This window comes from Anolis carolinensis, chromosome 2 (genome assembly GCF_035594765.1).
Source record: "Anolis carolinensis isolate JA03-04 chromosome 2, rAnoCar3.1.pri, whole genome shotgun sequence".
NCBI lineage: Eukaryota > Metazoa > Chordata > Lepidosauria > Squamata > Dactyloidae > Anolis > Anolis carolinensis.
In genome coordinates, this window is record NC_085842.1 from 190,355,937 (window position 1) to 190,370,218 (window position 14,282).

The 14,282-nt window shown below is 40.6% G+C and overlaps 1 long non-coding RNA gene across 2 annotated transcripts; it reads right to left on the reverse strand.

Moving 5' to 3' along the window:
• Positions 1-7,988: 7,988 nt before the first annotated feature.
• On the reverse strand, positions 7,989-14,282 carry LOC103277747 (uncharacterized). Of its 2 annotated transcripts, XR_010003160.1 has the most exons (4): positions 14,131-14,282; positions 13,937-14,016; positions 13,062-13,207; positions 7,989-12,754 (listed from the first exon to the last, which is right to left on the reverse strand). It is a non-coding gene; the product is annotated as an uncharacterized LOC103277747 (long non-coding RNA). The 2 variants fall into 2 exon arrangements; XR_505647.3 differs by lacking the exon at positions 14,131-14,282 and having other exon boundaries at positions 13,937-14,086.

Here is a 14,282-nt window from a genome sequence, read left to right on the forward strand (position 1 = left end):
AAATGGTGTGTTCTCTCAGCAACAGTGTAGTGGCTTCTTAGAGCAATTGGTAGGACTGCTGACTTGAAGGTCGGTCCACTGACCTGAAAGCTGCTGGTTCGAATCCAACCCGGAGTGAGGATGAGCTCCCTCTATCAGCTCCAGCTCCAAGCGGGGACATAAGAGAAGCCTCCTACAAGTATGGAAAAATATTAAAACATCCGGGTGTCCACTGGGCAATGTCCTTGCAGATGGCCAATTCTCTCACACCAGAAGCAACTTGCAGTTTTTCAAGTCACTCCTGACATGAAAAAAGAGCCATCGGTAATGCTTATTAATGGCTGAAATATTTCCTGTAAATAAGACAATGCTCTTTGAATAATAATTGGATTAAAACATTTCCATCTTCATTCAGAGCTTATTTTCCAGGCCCGTTTTGCAGTGGACTAAAAACAAATCAATCACATGTATGGCATACACTTATTATTGCTTGGACAGATGAAAGACAGCATAATTCAAATTATGGCTCTGATGTAAAACAGAGCATTGGGCATATTGACCATTTTCATTTAATCTGACCTTAATTAAAATTGAAGGGAAGCGTTAGTTCAGTGTTTGAAAATCTATGCAATTCTTTAAACAGAAATGAGAAAGTGAATTGTCTTCATAGCTGGTCCCCCTTACGTATTGAAGCTTGCCCTCCCTCAACTGCTGGCCTCACCTGTTTCCCAGCTTTCCTTCATTAGAAGCAGGCCTTTCCCAAAGAAGACTAGTAGATTGACAGTCATTGTGATGTGCAATATGTGAACTATATAGCCGGCCTCTGGTAATTAGTTTGTTTCACGGCATAAAGGAATAGGACATTACATGGGTCTTAACTGGTATGTTTTTAATGTATGTGCTATGCTAGTTGTCATGTGTGATGGGAGTTCATAATGTTTTAATATCTTAAATTGTTAATTTCTTATTTGTCGGGGTTCATGTTCATATTTTTGTTTGTGATTATCTTTTTTATAATAATTTTTATTAAGTTTTTCAAAATGAATTTTAAATAAAAATAAGGGGGACTTATTAGGGGTAGGGTAGAAAAGAGGGAGGGGGGAGGAAAATAGGAGAAATGAAGAGAAAGAAGAGAAGAAAGAAAAGAGAGAGAGAAAAGGGAGGGGAAAACATATAGGGGTAGAAAAGGGGATATGGGTAAGGGGAATGGGTCATTTGTATTTTCCATTCTTTTTCCTTGCGGTGCTTATTTCTTAGTCTCTTGTCATAGTTGACGAGAAAAATGTTAAAATTGTCTTATACCCTCTTCTTCATTGTAGTTGGAACTCCTTGTTTCCTTTACACTTCCTCCATCTATGTTCTTATATACCATATATACTAGAAGATAAGCCGAGTTTTTCAGCCCTTATTTAGAGCTGAAAAAGCCTCCCCCGGCTTATATTCGGGTCAAGGTCAAGCCAGCAGCAGAGCCTGGAGGCCACAGTATGTTTTCTTTTCCAAAATCTCCCTCCTCTGCTTCTCCTCCCAGGCTGGTTATCTTATATTTTTTTGAGAGAGAGACAGAAAAGAAGCGAATGTTTTCAAAAGCAAAAGGAGACTGAGAGAGAAACCCTTGCAAGCCAGATTGCATGGGCAGAAGGGGAAGAAAAAATAGATATTCTTGCAAATTTGTACGATTCATTGCTATTATTATTATTATTATTATTATTACTACTACTACTACTACTACTATTACTACTACTACTACTATTATTGCAAGAACATTTGAGTCCAAAGGTAGGGAAGGAGGGAAAAGAGAGCAAAAGAAGGTGTGTATTTCTTTTTATTTCTAAGGAAACAAAAATGAGGTGGGTTTTTTTGGGAGGGGGAGAGAAGTTTTTAAAAGCCTTTTCTGGCTACTTTTAGAGTTTGAAAAAGGGAGAAAGAAAAGAGGTGGGAAAGGGCAGGAGAAAAGAGGACAAAGTTGTTTTTAGGGGGACTTTGCTTGCATTTTTTCCTTGGGTAAATGCATGCCCCAAAGCTTCTAAATATTTATATAGATGTTCCCCCTACAAATACATTAATATATGAATTTTCCCCTCATATGTTTACAGGCCTTTGCAAATCCTATGTAAATATAGATAACTAGAGATTTCCATGTACCTGTATATTTGTTCCTATATCTATACATTAATTTTATATGAATTTTACCCTCACATGTTTGCAAGTGCAGAGGGAAAATGTCTAGATAGATATAAACATTGATAAATAGGGTTTGCAAATATTGCAGGAGGAAAATGCACATAGAGAGAGGATTTGCAAAGGTTTCAGGGGGAAATACACATGTGAAATCTATATACAGTAGAGTCTCACTAATCCAAGCCTCGCTTATCCAAGCCTCTGGATAATCCAAGCCATTTTTGTAGTCAATGTTTTCAATATATCATGATACTTTGGTGCTAAATTCGTAAATACAGTAATTACAACATAACATTACTGCGTACTGAACTACTTTTTCTGTCAAATTTGTTGTATAACATGATGTTTTGCTGCTTAATTTGTAAAATCATAACCTAATTTGATGTTTAATAGGCTTTTCATTAATCCCTCCTTATTATCCAAGATATTCGCTTATCCAAGCTTCTGCCGGCCCGTTTAGCTTGGATAAGTGAGACTCTACTGTATATAAAAGAGTAATGGCATCAGGGCGACGCACAAAACAAGAAAACTACAGGCCCCCCAACCTTGAAATTTGACAACACAACCCATCATCCACGGCTCCAGTAAGATACAGCACAATTAGATGGCAAACACAATCACAGGGCCAACAAAAGCCCAAAAACTGCAACAGGCGAAGTGCGCCTGCGCGCACACCGCCCTCTCCTCCCTTCCCGTGTGCGCGCACACACACATCATCCTCACCCAGGAGGCCTCACAAACACTCAGAGCTGGGCCTGGGCTGAAGGAAGGCAGGAAGGCGGATTCCTCTCTGCCCTCCCCCCCTCAATCTCCTCCCCCCTCAGGGCCCATGGAGGGTCGCCATTCAGGCCCCCTCCTTCCGCCCCCTACCCTCCCCTCAGCGCGAGGAAGGCCCCGCGGACCCCTCCCCCCGCCTCACCCTCTCTCCTCCTCCCGGCCTCGGCTTCGGCCTTCCTCCTACCGGGTCCTCCGCAGCGCCGTCTGCACCCTGGCCCGCCTCAGGGACTTCTTCCCCGGTTCTTGTCTGAGGACTTCAAGGTGAGGGGGGGAAAGAGGACGGCATGGCTCTCAAGCAGGCCTGGACCTCCCTTCCAGTTGTTTTGGGTGCCAATCCCCGCCCTTCCCGGCCTCAGGCCCCTTCCTTTTCCCCCTCACCCGGTTAAACGGCTGACGGGGGGGAAATGAAAGAGCCTCAGGCCAGGAAGGGTGGAAGTTGGCGCCCAAAACAACTCAAGAGAAGGCCCAAGTTGGCCCAGGCTGAGCCCCCCCCCCTTTTCTATTGTTATTGTGGTGGTGGTTGTTCTCACCCACAAATCACAACCCCTCCAATGCCTCAGCAGCCCCCCTTTTTTCCCTCTCAAGCCCCATCGCCCTCACCTTTCCCTTCCCTGTCAGTAATAATTATTAGGAATATAATAATAACTGGTCATCATTTAAGAATGTAATAATAACAAATAATAATAGTAATTTATTATTGTTATTATAACAGTAATAATCATTCAACAATGCAATAATAACTAATCATAACAAGTTATTATTATTACAACTATAATAAACATTCAAGGCTGTCATAATAATAATTATTATAACACTGATAATCATCCAACAATGTATTAACAATTCAAAATAAGAGTAAATTATTGTTATTATTATTATTATTATTATTATTATTATTATTATTATTATTACAGTGATAATCATTCACAAATGAAATAATAATTATTAGATCATTGATAATCATTCAACAATATAATAATAACTAATAATAGTAACTTATTGTTTTTATAACGCTCTGAAATCAGGAAAATTGGGAATGCCACAAAACAAACTATCACAGCCAGCTAACACCTCCCAAGAAAGGATTCCTCCAGAAAGGAAGCTCACAATGCAGTGAAGCAGTGTGTATTACCAGACTCATTATTATTATTATTATTATTATTATTATTATGTTGCTGTGAACCGTAAAAATTAATACAATCTGGCTCCAAATATTCAAAAACAATAAAATCAATATATAAAAATTACTCTGCTATAATACAATACACAACACAACAATACAATCAAAACACTACATAAAGAACAACAATCTGAAAACAGGGCCATGCCACACAGGAAACAATCAGGGCCAGCTGACACTTCTCAACAAAGTATTCCCATCATCAAAGTCTGGTAAATCCTCTCTTTTCTGAGACCCACACACAATAGAAGCACATAAAATATCGCAAACAACACCACTCTCAAAACAAGGGAATTCCAGACAGGAAACAATCAGGGCCAGCTAATACCTCCCAACAAAAAATTCCCTCAGCCAGAAAACAGCCAGGCTTTAAAGCTGCAAGCCCATTACATGCTAATCATTTTCCCTAATTCCAACATTCGTACTTGCCTCCAACAGACAAAAAACAATCAGAAACCCTTTACCTTAACTACCCCCAATTCCTCAATACTTTATTTCCCATACCACCAGACTTCGCCACAGCAACACGTGGCCGGGCACAGCTAGTTATTATATATAATGATAGATCTATATCTAGCTCTGCAATGTTTTTGTAGGTATTATATTTTTGCCTGTTACTCTGTTGGAAGCTGACCTGAGTCCCCAGGGGGAGATAGATAGGGCAGGGTACAAATGAAGCTGTTGTTGATGATGATGATGATGATTATGATGATGATGTTTATAAAGTTATTGTTGCTTTTCCACTTATACAGTTAGTTTACTGTTTTTCTTAGGAAAGCTGTTTCCAAGAATTTGCCTTTTGTGAGTGTGCTTTTATTCCAAGTTCTTCCAGGATCCTTCCTTATGTATATGACATTTCCAACACTTGTTCTGGGCATTGTTTTATATAATTCCAAGTTTCTGTGGGGTATTAGTTGTGCATCATTTTAAGCCAGTTTTCTTTTAGGTCTGTTGCATAAGTATATTTTATCTTCTTGCACCAAATTAGTTCCCATTTACTTAATTTTTATAGATCTTCCAATATTAATTGCCCATTTTCTCATACATTGTTTTACTCCTTCTGTTTCAGTAGTCCACTCCATGAGTTTGTTATAGATTTTTGTTACATTTCTCTTATCAGTCTGTATCAGTCTATCCCAGAATTCTTCTTTTTCATTAAAGCCTAACTTTTTATCTTTGTTATAGTATTCCCTTAATTGTATGTATTGGAACCACGAAAGATTGTTGTATTTTTGAGTTAGTTCATCTTGTGTACGCAGCTGGAAACGGTCTTTTTATGATCAAATTTTTTAATATGTTTGTCATTATCTTGATTTTACATGCTGTACACCGCTTTGAGTCCCATCATGGGAGAAAAGCGGGATAGAAATAAATAAATAAATAAATAATAGAGGACCCCCAGACTGCGGACCTGTGTCCTCAGGGGGAGTGCAACCCCATCAAGCACAGGTTGCCAACCAATATCCCGTTCAGGCATTTATTATCCTTGACAGCCAATTGGCCAATCCCCCCCCCCTCCCGGCAAGTTTTATTAGCCAAGATGGGCAAGGATCTAGAGTGCAAGTGGTCGGCCTCACAGCTCCAAGGATCTTGTCCACATCATCAGGCTGAACAAACTGAAACAAATCCAACAAAACCGGACAAGCAGGTGTCTCCGTTACCTCCTTTGATATTGCACTAAAGCTGGCATCTAATTCAGAGAGTATCCGAGCGACTTTATCTGCAAAGTGATGTGCGAAATCGCCACATCGAGTTGCCAGGTTGTCAGGAGTCCCCTCCACCGCATAAGGACGGGGGAGCTCCCTGACCACCTGGCACAACTCTCTAGGTTTATTCATTGCAGACGCAATGCGGGCAGTCGAGAAAGTCTTTCTGGCTGCCCTCAAAGCCGTGGAGCAGGCCCTAAGTGGGGCTCTAGCCCGTGCTTGGTTGGAGACACCTTGAGTTTTCCGGCAGAGGCACTCTAGTCTCCTTCTCATCTGTTTCATCATCGCCAGCTCCTCAGTGAACCAAGAAGCAGGACTAGCTCTACATGATGAGAGGGGGCACTCAGGGGCAATCGTGTCCACCGCCCTAGCTACCTCCGTGTTGTAGAGGTCAACTAGAGCATCGACAGGATCGCCTGCCGTCATGAGAGGAAGAACCCCAAGAGATGTCAGGAATCCATCCGGATCCATAAGTCTCCTGGGGCGGACCATCTTAATGGGTCCTCCACCCCTACAGAGGTTAGAGGTTACGGTTAGTCTAAAACTGATCAGATGGTGGTCGGTCCATGACAATGGAAGAATTTTTTGTTCTTCCACACCGACATTCCCCCCGTCCACGATAAAGACTATGTCTAAAGTATGTCCAGCTACATGAGTGGGCCCAGAAATCACTTGGGACATGCCCATGGTCGTCATGGCAACCATGAAGTCATGAGCTGCACCAGATAAGGTGGACTCTGCATAGACGTTGAAGTCCCCCAGCACTACCAACTGCTAGGACTCCAATGCCAGGACAGAGACCATTCCGGCTAGCTCCGGCAGGGAGACTGCTGTGCAGCGGGGTGGCCAGTACACTAGCAGAATCCCCAACCTGTCCCGGGCACCCACTTTCAGATGGACACATTTGAACCCAGAATAGTGTGGAACAGTGCACCTGATCAGCAAGATGGACTCACGATAGACCACCGTGACCCTGCCTCCCTGGCCCCCAGACCTGGCCTGCTAGTGCAACCCAAAACCTGGTGGACAGAGCTGGGTAAGCTCCTCCAACCAAGTCTCGGTGATGCATGCCAGATCCACTTTTTCATCCAAGATGAAAGATCCAAGGGAGTCCAGAGGGCCTGTCATGATGGCAATCCAGCCTATCTTTCCTCAGGGCCTCAAGAACTCTGTGGCACTTCTCTCTTTGTTGGTAATTTTGGACACATCTTCTCCTCCCCCACACGACCTCAATGGTGTTCCCTCGGCCCCAGGACTCCCTCCCCCAAGAGCCAGCAAAAGGTGGTGTAGAATTTAAGGGGGCTAGTTAATTTTGGTTGAACAGCAAGTCTGGTGACATGACAGATGACGCGCTTATAGAGGGGGAAGTTCTTTGTGTGGATAAATTAAGGGGGGTACTTGGTGTCCTGATTGCTGGCCATTGTGTTGCGGGTGATTGGGGGGAGGATTGGCATACTGCCAGATCAGATAGCAGGGGATATTGCAGAACATCCAAGTTCCTTCTAAGTGTGGCTATGGGCGGTTCCTGGTGCCTATCTCTCCTTTCTCTCTTTGTGATGGTTTCCCTAAGACCCGAGATGAGTGGGCAAGTAATTTCATCCTTGAACACCCTCCTCACTCGTATACCCCAAAATTCAAAAGTAGGCCTCCATGCCAGTATCTCTCTAACTGTTAGTACGTCTCCAACATTATGAGACATAAGGTGTTATCATAGTATATTCTACGGAACCACTCAATCGAGTTGATATTTATATCCGCAAGGCGTTTTCTTAAGATCTGGCTCAATGAATGATGACCATCTACCCCTGTTCATAAGGGAATCATAGATCGCAAATGCCAACTTATTGGGCTGTAAGGTCCAATGTTGTTGTTGCTGTTGGCTAGACTGTTGTTTTTTTGTTTGTGAAGTTATTTCTCTTCTCCACCCCTTAAACACTAATTCCTCAGTATTCCCATGGAGAGTCCCCCTTTTCATCCACCCCCCCCCCCTGTTGTGCTTCTTCCCTCCACCTCCCCTTGTCCTTGCTGTCATCCTCCCTCTCTAAGTGCTTCCTTCCTCCCCCCCCCCCCCCAAATTGGCATGGCCAATTTGTCAGAGTATTAGCAGCGCAGCAGCAGTTGGATGGAGTCAGTTGAACGCAGAACGAAGAGACACCCAGAGACGTTGGTAAAACTATATACAAAATTTTACTGTAAGCAGTAATAATCAAGACAAACAGACTTGCAGAAGAACACAGGACTTGATTCACACTCTAAGCAGACAGCACTCTACTCAGAACTGATGCAATCAGCAATGCATACACACTTGTAACTGGACACTCCCTAGCTCCAGCCACACATCAAGGACATCACAGCTTCTCAGTAATTAACTCTTTCCAGACTATGTTACACTCTGGATGATGCAATCAGTATGCAATACAAGCAAGACACAAATTGCATTTAAACACTACCAATACACAAATCCCACATTAACACAATTGTTTACCGGAAAATATAGGAGGTCATCCCAGTCCTCATTCTGAGCTCATGGTTTGCCAATTGGTGTCCTTGCAATTAAACAGAGACCTGAGAACAGGTAGTCAAGTTTTTTGTTTAAGGTCTCCAGGTGTTTAAAAATTAGACCAATTGATTGACCTAACAGTTTGCATATATTTGATAATTCAGAGTTTCTCCCAGTCTCTAAAGTGTCCATGTTCATGGACGTCTAGGTACTTCTCTTCTATGGCACAAATTTCCTTTTAGTCTATTGCACTAACTTTCCCTTCCCACATTACCCAGTCTCCAGTCCTCAGAGCTAAAGTGGCCTCGCAACAGTCCTCAACAACCAGCAGCAGCAGGAGCACAGCAGTTGGAATGGGCCTGGGGCTTCTACCTATTCACAAGTAGTCCAGAGACAGCAAAGTTGGGTGGAATCTTCAGGTCTCTTGTGGGAAAGCTGCAGCAGACTGAAGTCTTGCCAGGCCTAGTGCAACTCAGCTTTTATAGCTTCTCCCTGCTTGGAGGTTGCTGAGTCCCACCTACTTAGAATGGGCCTAGGGCTTCTGCTTACTCACAAGTAGTCTAGAGACAGCAAAGCTGGATGGAATTTTCAGGTCTCCTGTGGAAAAGCTGCAGCAGACTGAAACACAGATCTGTGCCACGATGACACATAGCTTGATTGCATTTTTTGGGCTATTGTAACACACTCTTTGTAGGACTGACTTTGGAAATGGTTCAGAAACTTCAGGTGGTTCAAAATGCTGCAGCCAGAATGCCACTTGTAGGGAGCATACTGTTTTCTGAAAACCAAAAGTCTGGGTCCGACTAGATGATCACTGTAAAGAATTGTGTTTTTATTTTGATTTATAGATGTCATGTTTGTTTAATTTCGTTTTAAAAGTCATGTTTAAATATGTTTAAAAGGGTAAGTATTAGTTACCAGTGCGTGGGGGATGGTAACCAGCTCAGCATTCTGAGGCAGGTTACCATAGTAACGAGGGCGGAGCCAACTGCCGTTTGAAGGAAAAGGAGGGAATGTTTTAAAAAACAGTTTAGTCTGTGATTTTTAGTCACAGAGAAGACACTGGTTCCAGGTTAGGGAAACCAGGGAAACTCAGATCTCTAGTTGTGTTAAATTAAGCAAGTTAGGTGACTTGTTTGAGTTTATGTGTAGAGTCTGAGTAGTAAGGGAAAGCAATCACAGTTGGATCCAAAGTGATCAGTTAAAATCTTTGCAACCATTATCTAAGTGCCTATAAAGAAGTTACTGTAACCACTAAGCTCTGTCCCTGAAATAAACTTGTTTTTGTTCTTCGATATCCAAGTCTCTGTCCACTATATTCAAAACTAAGTTATGATACCATCTAAAGTAAATAAGAAGAATAAAGAAGATAAATTCCCTTCTGCCTGACATCTCCACAATTGGTGGCAGCAGTTAGATAAAACATATTTATATTGGTGGCAGCGGATATAGTTAAAAATATAATAATATAATTAATAAAGAGATTCCTCCTCTACCCCACATCTCCACAATTTGGTGGCAGCGGTGGAATATAAATATTTCTCCCTGCCACATCTCCACAATCACCCTAGATCAGTGGTTCTCAACCTGTGGTCAGCAGACCACTAATGATCCGCAAGAACTAAAATATGGTCCACAAGGATCCTTCTTTGGGGGCTTTTAAGCAGAGGCTGGATGGCCATGTGTCAGGGGTGCTTTGATTATGCTTTTCCTGCATGTCCCATGTGGTGTCTTCTAGTTCTAGGATTCCTCCTTAGTGTAAGGAGCCACCCTTCCCTATTCCCCTCTTCCTCTGGGGTGTATGTTTTAAAATTGATTTTAAAATGGCTATAAAGAGATCTGCTGCCTTAACAATTTTATGCACAAGCAATAAATAATTCTCAAGAAAACTTTAATGTGTTCAGCTTGTTTGCATGGGTGACTGAGATAGTGGCACTTTAGCTTTTTGTGCCTCTGTGTACACAAATGAATATGAACATTTGATAGCTGAATCTACATGGGAGAGAGGATGTAATATATACTTGCTTAGAAGCATCAATTCCCCCTTGCTTAGGCTTTATGTCTATAATAAGTTTGAGACTGAGGCCTAATTCAGACTTAAACTTTCAGTAGGAGGAGTATATGACAAGGTTATTTGTGAAATATAAGTATTCTGAATGTTGAAGAAATTATATGTGTAGAGAGAAAGTATCTTGTGTCAAGTTATCATTTTTGTGATTATAAAAGAAACTGAGATTTAAATGAGTATGACATTTTCCTTGGAATATGCCTTCATAAAACAATCAGTAATCAAGGTATATAATGATCACGCAGATCTCCAGGCCCCTGTAAAATTGCTCTTTCTTCACATTTTGAACAGAAATGATATCATCAATAAAAGACAAATGATTTGATTCATAATGATTATAGCAAAATGTGTGAAGGGCTTGCATTGGCAGCATACAATGTGCAACTATCTTCACATCAATTCTAGCCCTTTGATGCAAACCTGGCATAATCTGGGTTCATAGTAATTTTCATGCACCCTAGTGCCAAGCATAGTCAATGTAACCTTCTGTTTCATCAGGATAGCTGTTACAATGTTAACATCTTTAAAAAATATTGCACTGATGTTTTTACATTTCATATGTGTGCACATGCACCTCCAACGTGTTTCTTTTTTTAATAATAATTTTATTGAAAGATACTGCTGGTAAAATACTTGTTACTCTATGTTTTGTTTTAGAAATAAGTTCATTGTTGCTGAGTATACCAACTCCTGAAGAAGGGGATTTTCTCCTTGAAACAGGGTACAAAAATACCTGGGAACCCCTGTAGACTTGGGACTTTATTTGGACTTTACTTGCGAAGACTTTCTTGAGAGCAGTGCTCCATCATTATTTTCTTCATTCCAATATACAGCAACATGACCAACCGTCTGTTTACTTTGTTTGGAAGATATTTTCATTGATTATGTATCCCTGAAGCCTATATGCATTGGAACCAATATCGGACTTGGATATTTTTTGTGTTAGAGGTGTTGCTCCTTTTCATTTTGTCTGGTACTACCAAACTGAGCTTTGTACGGGGAACTTTAATAATACTATATGCTATTTGGACATATTTTCTTTGTACATAGACCATCTTGTGTTTGTGTAGATACTTTACAAGTATTCTGGGATTTTGTATAGTAGTATAGCCATTGATATTGCAGCCCTCAATGGTTGTTGCCTATCTGTAATAGCTATATCTGAAAAATATGCACCACAGTAAAGGTTCAAAACATAGAACACAATATGTATATTAGAGCATCATATAAATAATAATGTTAACAATAATACAAATAATAATACAACTGATGATCCAATTCTGTCAGCTGTAGTGGCACACAGTCGTAACTTAAAGAATATAAAGTTTTTTAGACTGCAATCATCCAGATTTAATTGCTACACAGAGCAGTTTTCAGTGTAAAACATATATCAGACATGTATCAACAAGACTCCAACTAAAGTTTGTTAGCAACACAGTATGTGTATATTCAGTCTCTTCAAAATGGCATATAATATGCTGTAAAACTAATTATATCCATGTACAATTCAATTGGCTCAAACCTGGCTTGGAGTCAAAACAAATCAAAGTCTCTGTAGTCTTGGAGTAATTCTATAGGACTCCTCAGGATGTAAATGCAGTCAATTGGCTGTAGATTCAGTTTGTAACAAATGTTGCAGTCATTTACAGTTCCCAGCCAGGAAGCTCGGTCAGATAGTTGTTATTTTAAAGTGGCTGGCTGTGAGCCGAAGTAAGCTGTTTACATAAGCCATTTACTACTGGTTCCCAGGTTTACTCCAGTTTCAGTTAACCCTTCATCTGGTAAGCGGCAATGTTTTGAATATTTGTATTGTTGGCTCAGCTTCAAGTTTTCTTAAAAAGATAAAAGGAAAATGGTCTAATACAGTGCTCTTTATAAGATATCACATATGATTTATATAGACCAGGTGAAAATAGACATATCAACAAATGCTATATTTAGCATAGTGTTTACTCCCAGGCATAATAGTCACAATTGTCTACTCACATTTTCGCAGTATCTACGTGCTGATTGTGGATTCTATAGTGTGAGCAGCCATTAGTGGTCATCTGACAGTTTAAATATATAATTACAGGAAACAGCTGAAGCTAAGACACAGCCCTGAGAACAAGTGTTCACATAGACTAAGCTGTGGACAGTGGGGTTGGAAGCCGGGGGCAGATGGGAAATGGTGTGGGATGGTAAGGGGACATTGAGGGGAGTTGTCTGGTGGTTCCACCTACTGCCCCACAGATTCCTCCACTGTCTCCTGGCTTATGGACTCCATGTGATGAGATCTTTGGTCACTAATCTTCCAAGTAGTCACAAGATTCCTTATTTGGGTTGTAAAAAGCTGTTACTGTGTAGTTGCAGGTACAGTAGATGGCCTACAAGGAAGAATTGTCAAAAAGAAAAGTTGTAACACAAATTGCTCAAAAATAACCCCAACTGGTTATTTAAAATGTGCTTTCTTAATATATTTTTGATTAATCTATTGTGTTAACTTTCCCCTCCAACTTTTATATCTCTCGGCAGATACTTGTGAGCATGCACTAAAACTGAAGCCAGAATATTTCAATTTCTAGATGCCTGGGAAAGAGCCTCAAGGAGTAAAAAATAAACAAAAAAGATAGATGGCCATCTAGTTCCCCTCATAGGAATTTATAATCTACTGCCTTGAGTAAGTTAGCTTACTTTGAAGTGGATGCTTATACTCTGCGGCTAGGACTGGCACTGTGAGACTTTTCTTCATTTCTTGCTCTGTTTCCATGTATTTTCAAGTGCGGTGTTTTCATCACAAAGACTACCATGGCAAAGGAATCTTCAATATGCAATGAACCCTGGAAATGTAACAGCGATAGGTTCATGATTATAAGGGACTTGTGCTTTACACAGTGCTAATTGTGGCTAGAAAATTTGGGTTTAACCCAGAGAAGACAATCTGTAGCCCTCTGGTTATTCTTAGACTACAGCCCCCATTATCCAAGATGTTTGACTATGATAACATGAGGTGTAGTCCAACAATATTTGAATTGTATAAGAAATGTATCTTTATGTTTTCTTCACACTCAAAATGAAACACTTCCGCGTGCATCTTTTCTCTTTTGCCCAGTGTTTAGTCTCTGCTCATTTCTCTAATTTTCTTCATTACCTATTTCACAGCTTGGTTCCATTGTTGGAGGCATGTTAGGATAGAGAAATCTGTCACTTTTAGTTCCTTGCCGTTCTATTTCTTTTTTCTTGTTGGTCTTAAATTCTTCTCTTCCTGTTTTCTTATTGGTTTGCACACAAAAATATACAATTTTCTTTAACAGCTTTCCTCATATGCATTTCTGAAAGTAGTTTTACTAAGACAGTTTTTTTTTTGCAAATAGCTTTCTGTTTAAGTAAATCATTTCCCCTCATTCTTTCAGTGCAGACATTTTGCATGCACATTTTATTTGAAGAGCTGTATTTCAAACTAACAAGAAAAGAATACTACAAAAAACTATTACAATTCACATATTAATCTAGGAAGTGCAAATGTAGAACCTACTTATCAAAATGGGAATCAAATGAAATTAACTCACCCAGGCTTCAGGCTTCTCTTTGAAACACATCTTTGTATTTTGCCTCCCCAGATCCTTTGTTGCATTTTGCTCAGTGAAGCCTAAAGGAAGCACACAAAGAAATGCACAAATTCTAGCCTTGACCTAACTAGGAAAAATCGGTGGTTTGCAAAACCATACAGTGACTCATGCTTGTCGTGTTCATTAAAGCATACCTTGATTTTTTCCTCCATGATTGTTTTGGGACATATAGGCAGGTTTTATCCTATTTATGACAGAAAACCCAGGCTGCACTTCCTCAAGCAATTTTTAAGATTTCCATATGAGAGGCCAATCTGCTGTTGCAAGTAACTGACTCAGATTTGGA